Source organism: Hyperolius riggenbachi, chromosome 12 (assembly GCF_040937935.1).
Source record: "Hyperolius riggenbachi isolate aHypRig1 chromosome 12, aHypRig1.pri, whole genome shotgun sequence".
Classification (NCBI taxonomy): domain Eukaryota; kingdom Metazoa; phylum Chordata; class Amphibia; order Anura; family Hyperoliidae; genus Hyperolius; species Hyperolius riggenbachi.
In genome coordinates this window covers 169,997,841-170,011,151 of record NC_090657.1, presented here as the reverse complement: position 1 = coordinate 170,011,151, position 13,311 = coordinate 169,997,841, and the positions used below count along the sequence as shown (strand labels likewise).

Genomic DNA, 13,311 nt, shown 5'->3' with positions numbered 1-13,311 from the left:
GGCGATCTCCGATCAGTAAATCCCGTTAAAAGAACAGGATTTCCTGGAGGGCTTCCCCCGTCGCCATGGCGACAGGGCGGGATGACGTCACCGACGTCGGGACATTATTGGGAGTCCCGATTCACCCCTCAGCGCTGATTGGCCAGGCAGCGCACGGGGTCTGGGGGGGGGGGGGCGTGTCGCGACGGATAGCGGCGATCAAGCGCGGGGGTGGTGGCGGCGATCGGTGTGCTGACGCAGCTAGCAAAGTGCTAGCTGCGTTCAGCAAAATAAAAATTAAACAAATCGGCCCATCAGGGCTGGAGAAAACCTCCTGCGCGGCTTACCCCGAACTACGTTCGGGGGTTACCGCCAAGGAGGTTAAAGAGGTACTGTAGTGGAAATAACATTTCAAATACATTTTCTTATTATTTCTTACAATAGTCATTTATAGATTATTTAGTCAGCGTTTGTACATTGTAAAATCTTTCTTCTCTCTGATTTAAATTCTGAAATGTATTACAGGTGGTGACATCTTCAGTCCTGTCAGGTGCAGTTCTGTGGAATGTTTGGTTACTTAGAGTTCTATGCACAGAGAGAGATGCTGCTTGCTTGGCAGTTGGAAAAAGCTGTAATTTCCCATAATTCATAGTATCATTTAGGACCTGCACCTATTGGAATGTTTGGGGGGAGGAAGGATGTACTTACTTGGATTGCAATGAAACGCTTGCACGTGCACCAGACGTCTGTAAACTTACAGGATCCCGATAACTGTCCCTTTTACATTCTTTGGTTGTCTTGTAGCCATGGTTACCGAAATGTAGACATTCAAGTGCAAAAGGGAAAAAAACAGTGTTTCCGTGACAACTGATGAAAGCATAACTGCATGAAAGCAATATATATATATATATATATATTATAATAATAATACTGGAGCCGTATCTTTGCGGAGAGGAGGATTCGCTGAGGAGGATGACATAGCGGCACAAGCCTGTGATTGCCGGGGAGTTTGGTGCTGATCTCCCTGGCCTGCAGTGAGGTAAGGTGTGTGGAATGTGGGGTGTTGGGCTGCCTGTGATTGCCGGGGAGTTTGGTGCTGATCTCACCTGGCCTGCAGTGAGGTGTCTGGGGTTTTTGGGCTGCCTGTGATTGCCAGGGAGTTTGGTGCTGATCTCGCCTGGCTTGCAGTGAGGTGCCTGGGTGTGCGGGGCTGCCTGTGATTGCCAGGGAGTTTGGTGCTGATCTCCCTGGCTTGCAGTGAGGTGAGGTGTCTGGGGGTGCTGGGCTGCCTGTGATTGCCGGGGAGTTTGGTGCTGATCTCGCCTGGCCCGCAGTGAGGTGAGGTGTCTGGGGGGCTGGGCTGCCTGTGATTGCCGGGGAGTTTGGTGCTGATCTCGCCTGGCTTGCAGTGAGGTGTCTGGGGGTGCGGGGCTGCCTGTGATTGCTGGGGAGTTTGGTGCTGATCTCGCCTGGCCTGCAGTGAGGTGAGATGTCTGAGGGTGCTGGGCTGCCTGTGATTGCCGGGAGTTTGGTGCTGATCTTGCCTGGCCTGCAGTGAGGTGAGGTGTCTGGGGGTGCTGGGCTGCTTGTGATTGCCGGGGAGTTTGGTGCTGATCTCCCTGGCTTGCAGTGAGGTGAGGTGTCTGGGAGTGCTGGGCTGCCTGTGATTGCCGGGGAGTTTGGTGCTGATCTCGCCTGGCTTGCAGTGAGGTGTCTGGGGGTGCGGGGCTGCCTGTGATTGCCAGGGAGTTTGGTGCTGATCTCCCTGGCTTGCAGTGAGGTGAGGTGTCTGGAGGTGCTGGGCTGCCTGTGATTGCCGGGGAGTTTGTTGCTGATCTCGCCTGGCTTGCAGTGAGGTGAGGTGTCTGGGGGTGCTGGGCTGCCTGTGATTGCCGGGGAGTTTGGTGCTGATCTCGCCTGGCCCGCAGTGAGGTGAGGTGTCTGGGGGGCTGGGCTGCCTGTGATTGCCGGGGAGTTTGGTGCTGATCTCGCCTGGCTTGCAGTGAGGTGTCTGGGGGTGCGGGGCTGCCTGTGATTGCCGGGGAGTTTGGTGCTGATCTCGCCTGGCCTGCAGTGAGGTGAGGTGTCTGGGAGTGCTGGGCTGCCTGTGATTGCCGGGATTTTGGAGCTGATCTCGCCTGGCCTGCAGTGAGGTGAGGTGTCTGGGGATGCGGGGCTGCCTGTGATTGCCGGGAGTTTGGTGCTGATCTCGCCTGGCCTGCAGTGAGGTGAGGTGTCTGGGGGTGCTGGGCTGCCTGTGATTGCCGGGGAGTTTGGTGCTGATCTCGCCTGGCTTGCAGTGAGGTGTCTGGGGGTGCGGGGCTGCCTGTGATTACCGGGGAGTTTGGTGCTGATCTCGCCTGGCCTGCAGTGAGGTGAGGTGTCTGAGGGGCTGGGCTGCCTGTGATTGCCAGGGAGTTTGGTGCTGATCTCGCCTGGCTTGCAGTGAGGTGTCTGGGGGTGCTGGGCTGCCTGTGATTGCCGGGGAGTTTGGTGCTGATCTCCCTGCCCTGCAGTGAGGTGAGGTGTCTGGGGGGCTGGGCTGCCTGTGATTGCCGGGGAGTTTGGTGCTGATCTCCCTGCCTTGCAGTGAGGTGAGGTGTCTGGGGGTGCTGGGCTGCCTGTGATTGCCGGGAGTTTGGTGCTGATTTCGCCTGGCTTGCAGTGAGGTGTCTGGGGGTGCGGGGCTGCCTGATTGCCAGGGAGTTTGGTGCTGATCTCCCTGGCTTGCAGTGAGGTGAGGTGTCTTGGGGTGCTGGGCTGCCTGTGATTGCCGGGGAATTTGGTGCTGATCTCGCCTGGCTTGCAGTGAGGTGAGCTGTCTGGGGGTGCTGGGCTGCCTGTGATTGCCGGGGAGTTTGGTGCTGATCTCGCCTGGCCCGCAGTGAGGTGAGGTGTCTGGGGGGCTGGGCTGCCTGTGATTGCCGGGGAGTTTGGTGCTGATCTCGCCTGGCTTGCAGTGAGGTGTCTGGGGGTGCGGGGCTGCCTGTGATTACCGGGGAGTTTGGTGCTGATCTCGCCTGGCCCACAGTGAGGTGAGGTGTCTGGGGGGCTGGGCTGCCTGTGATTGCTGGGGAATTTGGTGCTGATCTCGCCTGGCCTGCAGTGAGGTGAGGTGTCTGGGGGTGCTGGGCAGCCTGTGATTGCCGGGGAGTTTGGTGCTGATCTCGCCTGGCCTGCAGTGAGGTGAGGTGTCTGGGGGTGCGGGACTGCCTGTGATTGCCGGGGAGTTTGGTGCTGATCTCACCTGGATTGCAGTGAGGTGAGGTGTCTGGGGGGTTGGGCTGCCTGTGATTGCCGGGGAGTTTGGTGCTGATCTCGCCTGGCCTGCAGTGAGGTGAGGTGTCTGGGGGTGCTGGGCAGCCTGTGATTGCCGCGGAGTTTGGTGCTGATCTCACCTGGATTGCAGTGAGGTGAGGTGTCTGGGGGGTTGGGCTGCCTGTGATTGCCGGGGAGTTTGGTGCTGATCTCGCCTGGCCTGCAGTGAGGTGAGGTGTCTGGGGGTGCTGGGCTGCCTGTGATTGTCGGGGAGTTTGGTGCTGATCTCCCTGGCCTGCAGTGAGGTGAGGTGTGTGGAATGTGGGGTGTTGGGCTGCCTGTGATTGCCGGGGAGTTTGGTGCTGATCTCGCCTGGCTTGCAGTGAGGTGTCTGGGGGTACTGGACTGCCTGTGATTGCCGGAGAGTTCGGTGCTGATCTCGCCTGGCCTGCAGTGAGGTGAGGTGTCTGGGGGTGCTGGGCAGCCTGTGATTGCCGGGGAGTTTGTTGCTGATCTCACCTGGATTGCAGTGTGGTGAGGTGTCTGGGGGGTTGGGCTGCCTGTGATTGCCGGGGAGTTTGGTGCTGATCTCGCCTGGCCTGCAGTGAGGTGAGGTGTCTGGGGGTGCTGGGCTGCCTGTGATTGCCGGGAGTTTGGTGCTGATCTCGCCTGGCTTGCAGTGAGGTGAGGTGTCTGGGGTGCTGGGCTGCCTGTGATTGCTGGGGAGTTTGGTGCTGATCTCGCCTGGCCTGCAGTGAGGTGAGGTGTGGTGTCTGGGGATGCTGGGCTGCCTGTGATTGCCGGGGAGTTTGGGGCTAATCTCGCCTGGGCTGCAGTGAGGTGGAATGTGGGGTACTCTGCTGCTGTATCCGTCGTGACAGTGCTGTCAGTATATTGTGCTGTTATACTTCAGGGATCTGTACATCCACATTACCTGCTGGCACAGTGATTAGAGGGGCCAGAACTACTGCCCAGAAGCCAGCAGTATGTCAGGGAGCTACTCAAACTATTAATATGTTAAGTAGGTAGAAGTTTCCCATTAATGCAAGGCTTTCAGATCAGTAACGCTGTGCTTGTATTTGCTTTGATGGTGGGTTTGCCGACATGTAACTACCTATCAATATCTGCTTGTTATAGTGATTGTCTGCCTGTGATTGATATTATCTGCCTGTTGTCGGTATGAGCTGCAGATTTGTCATTCAGCAATGCAATATTTGGTCTGTTAGAAGTTAGTAGCCCAACACCCTTATCTGTGTTTGTAAGATGATTTCCAAACAGCCGACTAAACAGTTTATATGCCCAACATCTACTATACTATAGAATTAGCGGTCTACCATTGTCATGTGACCAAGTTGCACCTTTTCAGGGCATAACACTAGCGCAGATGAGAAAGCACAGGAGTACTGCTTCTGCCTACTAAATCTGAGGTTGTGAGTTAAACTCCCAGCTCCACCCATTGGTTTAACTCATGGCTGGGTTCCAGCTCCAGCTAGGCATCCGGGATACACACCCTTCTTATAGTCTAGGGGCCATCATGTCTGGAAACTATGACATTAGCATACATACAGTGTCCCTGTATGTTTAAAAAGGTATTTCTATCTTTTTATTGACTTGTGTGAGCTATATAGATTGGGATGTCTGTCTGGAAATCAATTCCACCTTTGTAAAAAAAAACAGTAACCCCTTTAATTCAGCTGTACATGTTGTTAGAATTAATGCCACTTGTTATTTTCAGAACTACCTGCCAGTCATTCAGTTTAGGCAGGTGTAGAAAACAAGTAATAGTTGTTCCTGCTCCATGCAGCTAATTACTCATGTAGGAAGAGGAGCATTCCTGGGCTGTCCATACTAAAAAGTAGAGGAACACAATCTATAGATTCCAGACTAGAAAAGTAGTGCTACTTGGGCTTGCAATTAGTTTTGGAAATAGCTGACTGCAAATAGTCATGGGCAGGTCATTTTTAATAAGATTGCATTAAATCAAAACATTTGTGCAGCACTGGTGTACTTTTGTAATAAATAATTATCGAGATTTTTTCACTGGGCTTCTTACCTTCTCACAATTCTTAAATGTGGCTCGGGTCAATCCATGGAGCTGTTTAAAGGGAACCTGAAGTGAGAGGGATTTGGAGGCTGACCTGTTTATTTCCTTTTAATAATAATAATGCACATTGCCTGGCTGTCCTGCTGATGCTCTGCCTCTAATACTTCAAGTCATAGACCCTGAACAAGCATGCAGATCAGTTGTCCATGACAAATCTGACAATATTTAGCTGCATGCTTGTTTCAGGTGTTTGATTTAGACCCTAATGACCAGAAAGATCAGCAGGACTGCCAGGCAACTGGTATGATTTAACAGGAAATAAACATGTCAGTTGCCATAATTCTCACACCTTGGGTTCCTTTTAAACAGTGCATATAAGGAAGATCAACGTCACTAACATTTAGGAACCCTTTCTATTTTCCTTAAAGTGAACCTGAGCCAAAGCTTGGGTCTAAAATAAATACTTACAGAAGAGGGAAGTGTTTGGATCCTTTAGGGCAGGGGTGTCAAACTCAAATACAAAGAGGGCAAAATTGAGCTCTGGGACCAAGTCGCAGGCCAACCTCAATATCTAGTGGCCACCTCTCTCCCTTATACAGTTCCCTGTTGTCTAATAGCCCCCTCCATCCCATATACAGTTTCCTGGTATTTAGTGCCCCCTTCCTTTCCCTATACAGTTCCCTGGTGTCTAGTGGCCCTCCACACTCATCTATACAATTCCCTGGTGTGAGTGGTTCTCCCGCTCTCACCTATACAATTCCTGGATGTTTAGTGGTCCTCCCTTCCTCCCCTATACAGTTTCCTGGTGTCTAATGCCCCCCACCCTCTCCTATACAGTTCCCTGGTGTCTAGTGGCCCCACTACCTCTTTTATACAGTTTCCTGGTGTCTAGTGCCCCCTCCCTCTCCTATACAATTCCCTGGTGTCTAGTGGCCCCCCTCCCTTTCCTATACAGCTCCCTGGTGTCTAGTGCCCCCCCTCCCTCTCCTATACAGTTCCCTGGTACCTTATGCTTTCCCCCTCATCATATAGCATCCCTGGTGATCTAGGGCTTACCTTTCAATATAGCTTTTCTGGTGGTCCTAAGTGGGCCAAACATAATGCAAAGTTGGGAAACCACCTGAGGGCCAAATCTGATGGCTCCGAGGGCCATATTTGGCCCACGGGCCGGAGTTTGACATGTATGCTATAGAGGCTTCCCTCGCACAGGTGCAGCTCGTGCTTGAAGAGGAGGGAGGCGCAGGTCAGATTTCTGACAACACCTTGGGGGTCTGTGAGCAGCAATGGGGGACTGGAAGCGGTGTAGGAAGCCCCTTCAGGAGGCTTCCCTCTTCTTAGGTATCTCCTTTTTGACCAGAGCTTTGGCTCCGGTACACCTTAAAGGACACCTGAAGTGAGAGGGATATGGAAGCTGCCATATTTATTTTCTTTTAGGCAATACCAGTTGCCTGGCAGCCCTGCTGATCATTCCGGCATCAGTTGTGCCAGAACTACACACCAGAAACAAGCATGCAGCTAATCTTGTCAGATCTGATAATAATGTCAGAAACACCTGATATCTGCATGCTTGTTCAAGGTCTATGGCTAAAAGTATTAGAGGCAAAAGATCAGCAGGATGGTTAGCCAGGCAACTAGTATTGCTTAAAAGGAAATAAATATGGCAGCCTCCATATCCCTTTCACTTTGGTTGCCCTTTAATAAAAGAATACTCTCCGCTATGGGAGGTTATATGGATTGTCCCCATAATTGTGCAATAATGTGTCCAATCCATGTTCTGGTCACAGACAGATTACCGCTCATGGGTACATATCTGCATGTGAAGTCACAAAGTTGAGCTTTGTTTGTAGAGGTGTGGGAACTCAGGTATGTCCAGGGCACCGTGCCTGATATACACTGACACTTACATCTTGAGGATGTTTTCATGAGAATGGGTATGACTAAAATCCTAAAGCATACTCACCTAAAGCTGTAACCTCTGTTTCTACCTCCCATCACAATATGCTTGCCAACCCAGGAATGCCAGGCACTTTTGGGAAGTATCGTCCATCACTCTAATGCTGGGCAGGGCCGGATTTGTACTCTTTACCGTCCAAAGCCACTGTCACCAGCCGCCCCCCCTTCAGTATAGGTAGCCTGATGACTCCCCCTCTCCCTAGTAAAGGTAGCCAGATGACCCCTCCCCCTTTCCCTCCAGTATAGGTAGCCAGCTGACTCCCGTAATCCCTCCTTTTCCCAACCCCCCTTTTTAGCATAGATAGCCAGCTCACCTTCTCACCACAGCAGTCATCAGTGTCACTCATTTATTTGCTCATGTCCAGTGCCAAAGCTTCCTGTTCCCCTGTTCCTCTCTGTCTCCAATGTTGCCCTAGTCCGTAGCCGCCAGCCACAGTGCAAATGTGCACAGAGAGCAAGGTGGCTGCTGCACAGGCGGCTAGCAGCAGTGTACCGCAGTCAGACGTTCGCCTGATCTTCCTGCATTGCAGCATTTGCAAGCTTGCAAATGCTGCACCAGTTTATACTGCTGCTTTGGTGCCCTTGCTCCTGTGGTGCCCTAGGCCATGGCCTAGGTGGCTTTGCCCTAAATCCGGCCCTGATGCTGGGAATACACCATAAGATATTTTGGCAGATAGATGGTTCGATAGATAATTTAAGGCAGGTTTGATTTTAATCGTTATTCTCATCAATTTCTCAGTGAATGGAAATTGATCAGAAAAATGATCAGAAAATCCATCGGACAGTAAATCTGCTGAAAAATCTCATGGTGTATTCCCAGCATTAAGCCTCATCTACACGGTACAATTTTACATCAGATAGATGGATCTATTAGATATATCCAATAAGAAAGTGCATTGTGTGTAGACGTCCAAATTGTTTCAGATCAATTTTGAGATTGATTTTGCTTTGATAAGTACCCAAAATCTAATGCAATCCTATTTGACCGGTTGGGAATTATCTAATAGATCCGCCTATTGATACGTTCTAACAGAAAATTGTACTGTGTAGATGAGGCTTCAAACCAGAATATCCTGCTGCTACTTAGTGTGACACACTGTGCTGAATATCAGTTGACTCTTCTGAAGCTTTCTGTTCTAGCTAGGGCTGGTTTGAGGCATAGGCAACATGGGCAATTGCCTATAATACAACCTGCTTAAATGGAAGCTGAGTTGTGAGGCCTATGACAGCTACCATATTTTTTTTGTTTTACACAATACTAGTTGCCTGGCTGTCCTGCTGATCTTGCTGGTTAGTAGGGTCTAAATAACATACCAGAAACAATCATGCAGCTTATCTTGTCAGATTTGCCACAGAAATCTGATCTACATGCTTGTTCAGTGTCTATGGCTTAAAGTATTAACCACCCTAGCGTTCTGGACGAGCTGAGCTCGTCCAAGAAAAAGTTGCTGTTAGTGTTTAGGACGAGCTCAGCTCGTCCAGCGCTGTCCCCACTCACCAGCGTGCACAGCGTGATCTCCGCCGCCTCCTCTGTGCTGCTGCGGCTGCTGCGGGGCTCCCTCTCCCTCCTGCTGGCTCTGATCGCCGGCGCCAGGCTCCCCAGGCTCCTCCGATCCTCCGGTCCCCGCTCCCCAGGCTCCCCCGATCCTCCGGTCCCTGCTCCCCTCCTCTCCGCAAGCCTACGGAGATCTGGCAGTCAGGGAAGATGGCGTAGCCCAGCCACTTCCTCTGACGCCGGCTCCTGCGCCCCCTAGTGTCCGTCGCGGCGACTGCATCATTGGATTACATAGGTACACAAACTCTATGTAATCCAATCATGCTACAGTAATTCAAAAAGTTGTTTGCACAAACACAAACACCTGTCAGCTCTCAATAAAAGCCCTGAACAGTTACTGGCTCTCCCTCTTTCAGAGTCCTCAGCGTCCAGTGTTAGTCTGTTTACAGCTATCATCTGTGATTTCTGTGCGATTTCTGTGCGATTACTGCTTTTTTTCCAGCCTTAGCTTCGTTCATATTACTGTCAGATTGCGTATTGCTTTCCGTCTTTTTCAAGACGCTGTGATCCCTGTGCGTTTGCTTTTGCTGGTTTTTTTTGTTTTTTTTTTTTGTCGCTGCTCGTGACCCCGTACCCTGCTTGGGGTCATGGCCTCGTCCTCCCGGAGGCGTGTGCGTGACGAGGAGTTGTTGGATGTCCTCGAGGCAAGCGACAGCGAAGACGAGCTCCTAGAGGAATCGACAGACAGCGATGTTCCCGGTAACCTGTCTTCGGAGACGGAGACCAGTGATGAGGAAGCCGAGGAGCCAGTGACGGTCGCACGCACCTGGTGTGAGCTGGGGAGCCCCACTCAAGCTCCGCCACCCAGGTTCCCCTTCACAGGGGCACCCGGGCAGAAGATCGCGTGCGACGAGAGTCCGCTGTCCTTTCTGGAGCTCTTCCTGACTGATGACGTCATCCGCAAGATTGTTGAGGAGACGAATCGCTATGCAGCGCAACATCAGCAGGGATCTTCTCTACCCAGGTTCTCGCGGAGCAGGAAGTGGGAACCTGTGACCAGCAACGACATCTGGGTGTTCCTGGGGCTCGTCATCCTCCAGGGAGTTGTTGGTAAGCCGCTGCAGAAGTGGTACTGGACCACTAATAAGATCCTCAGTACGCCCTTCTTTGGATCTGTTATGTCCGAGCCACGGTATACCCTCATCATGAAGTATTTGCACTTCGGAAACAACGAGGAGTTTGATGAGGCCACCCATCCCGCACCCAAGCTGAAAAAAATTTGGGACATATACCAGATGATTGTTGCGAACTTCAAGGCTGTGTATGTTCCAGATCGCGACATCACGGTTGACGAAAGCCTCATGGCATATAAGGGGAGACTGAGCTGGGTGCAATTTATTGCCTCAAAAAGGGCACGCTTTGGGGTGAAGTCGTATATGCTCTGTGAGGCCAACTCCGGGTACATCTGGAACTCTGTAATTTACACGGGCAAAGGCACCAAATTTGCCCCTCAGTTCAGCCAGTTTGGGTGTGCCACCTCCTCTGTCCTAACCCTAATTGAGCCATTGCTGGATCAGGGGTACTGCCTGACGACAGACAATTTCTACAGCTCCCCTGAACTTTTTGATTACCTGGTCCAGCATAAAACCGATGCCTATGGTACCTTGAGGGCTAACCGTCGGAATCTGCCGCCGGCCTTTTCTGCCAGGAAGCTGAAAAAGGGGGAGGTCGTTGCCTGGCAGAAAGGCAAAATGATGGCTCTAAGGTGGAAGGACAAACGTGATGTCTGTGTCCTCAGCACTATTCATAATGCCGAGACTGTCCGCACCACCAACAGGAGTAAACAGGAGGTGGATAAACCCAAAGCCATACTGGATTATAACAACACTATGGGGGGTGTGGACAGGGCTGATGGAGCCATGACTTTCTATCCGGCTGTCCGCAAGCAGCAGCGGAAATATTATAAAAAAAATTTCCGCCACTTACTTGAGCAGTGCTTGTGGAATGGCTATGTGCTCTACAAGAAAAGGTGTGTAAGGCCTGTACCCCACCATGACTTTGTCTGGCAGCTGACGGAAGCAATCTGCACGAAGTACCCCGCACCAGAGTCAACATCTAGACCGGGGCGCAGGGCATCATATGTCGTGAATCCGGCACGGCTTTCAGGGAGACACTTTGTGGAGTACTTGCCACCGACCCCACAGAAAGCAAACCCTACAAGAAGGTGCGTTGTTTGCTGCAATAAGAAGGACAAGGATGGCAAAAAGATGCGGAAGGAGACCCGCACTTACTGCCCAGATTGTGACGTGCCACTTTGCGCATTACCATGCTTCAAGATCTACCACACTAAAGAAGTGTTCTAAGGTACACTTGTAGCCTGTATAATTTTGTTTCTGCCTTCATTTATTTATTTCTGCATTGATTTATTTATTTCTGCATTTTCTTTATATTTCTGCATTGAGGAAAAATGCAAGGTATTTCAGTTAGTTATTCATAAATTTTATTTTATTTTTGACAAGAATTAGTGTTTGACACTTTTATTATACTCAGAATGTATACTAAACTCTTGCTTGGCTCATTTTGGTAAGTTACAGGAAAAAGGTGCTGAAAATTAAATGTACCGCTTTTTGCACAGAAATCCTTGGGAATCAGAACGCCGAGGTGGTTAAAGGCAGAGGATCAGCAGGAGAGCCAGGTAATGGGCATTGTTTAAAAGTAAATAAATATGCCAGCCTCCATATCCCTCTCACTTCGGGTTCCCTTTAAATAGGCAACACACAATTTTCTATCGATTTTTTTTAACACATTTGCTCATAACCTGGTAGAAGGGGTCAGGTGGAAATATGCCACTTACAGCTTAAAGGAGTCATCAGCATCAGTCCGCTCCGGCCCACGTGGCGGTGATTGACAGCACCGCTCACGCAGGCGCAGTACAGAGCGACCTCCAGGTCGCTCTGACGTCATCGCCGGGGACCGGGACGGACCTGCGGCGAACGGCTGCGGGGAGAGCTGCGGCGAGGGACATCCTGGGAGCTTGGAGCTGGAGGAAGCCCCCGGTAAGTACCACTCATTTTAATTTACGTTGCCTGATGACTCCTTTAAAGGGAACCTTAACTGAGAGTGATATTTCTTTTAATCCTCTGCCAGTCTGATCATGCGCAGTGCGCTCTCTCCGGGAGAATAGTGCTGCGCCTGCAAATCTGATGGAAATTGTCAGCTGCTTGGACCTTGGACAATCAAATGTGTTTTCAGTCAATTTAGATCCAGTTGGTCCAATGGCAAGCTGCAAATAATTTGCAGGAAATCTGGAAAAATTAGCTTTTCATGGGCCTTCTCTATTGACTGCGTTATGACCCCTCCCCTCCCTGTGCGGCCAATAAGAACAATGAGCAGAGTTCCTCTATACAGGGCTATAGTTAGAGAAGTAAATGAAGCATTACAACCCCACCCCAACACAAAATATTATACTAAAATATACTTGAAAAGACACTAAAAAACTAGGAAAGGATGTTGTTTAGAGCTGCATTCCCTTTTTAATATCACACGTTGTTTTATGAGTAAGTGGTGTACTTGTTTTTGCTGCTCATATGGAGCATATTATGTGATGAGGCTGAAAGTGTAGAGCCATCTGACCGCCGTATAATCAGTGTTTGAGGATTGCACATCCTTAGCGTTCCTCAGCTGAACATCTGGAGAGAGAGAAGATGTTTGGGTGTGTTGGAGACATCAGAGAAGAACTTTTGGCCCATCTCACTGTTTCAGATCTTATCTCCAACTTAGGAAACTCTTGCTTCCATCTGGAGAGGAGGCGGCCCAAGATTCATTGATTCATATCCTGACCTCTCATCAGCTTCTGTTCACCTTTCTACCAAGCAGGTGTCAACATTAAAGAAAGAGGGTGAGGCTGGCAGGGATATTGGGTATGATGGATGGGACGCTCCTTGTTGCACCTGGCTGCTCTCTCGCAGATGGTCTATAATATTCAAGAAGATGAGCTCCAAGTGACACGGCGGCCACAACCCGGTGCACAATACAGAACTGAACGTCAATAGAAGGCTTCTCTTTTCTCCGGAAGCTGTGGCCATGCGACAACTGCTTTCACAACCTGCTTACTTCTCCGAGCCTTGGCCACTTCACCTTACAGGGATGGTCGTAGTCAGCCAACTTCGCTACGCTGGAACTACGTGTATTTTTACGCAAATACGCTTCGCAATCTACGGCTATGTAATCAGAAACTTCACTACGTTTGCATTTCGTAGACTACGTGTTAAATTACGCTAGCTTTGCGACCACTTATGCCCTTATGCGGAAAAATTTCCGCAATAATCTTCAACCTATTTGCAAATATAAACTAATATAAGCGTACATTCCACCTTCTAATGCGGAATTGTATGCGTATAAAAGGGCATTAATATTTATGCGCATGCGCAATGATCCATATAGATGCAGTTACCGCACGCGTAGCAATACATACGTCAACTACGCGTAGCGGGCGAAGCTTCGCATAGCGGGACTACGACTACGCGGAAATGCGTACGTGTAGTTCTTAAACTTCGTCTACGAACTACGATGCGTAGTTGCG

General features: G+C 50.4%; 1 protein-coding gene across 3 annotated transcripts in view; it reads left to right on the top strand.

Annotated features, from left to right (window-relative positions):
• The window catches only part of ZNF831 (zinc finger protein 831), a 298,501-nt gene that overhangs the window by 43,512 nt on the left and 241,678 nt on the right, over positions 1-13,311 (top strand). Inside the window, exon 1 of one of the 3 annotated variants that reach the window (XM_068262316.1) lies at positions 953-1,018. The exons of the other annotated variants lie outside the window; for them this stretch is intronic. The gene's annotated coding sequence lies outside the window, so the exon portion shown is untranslated. Of the gene's footprint in view, positions 1-952; positions 1,019-13,311 lie in introns of those variants that run through there. 3 annotated transcript variants of the gene reach the window in all.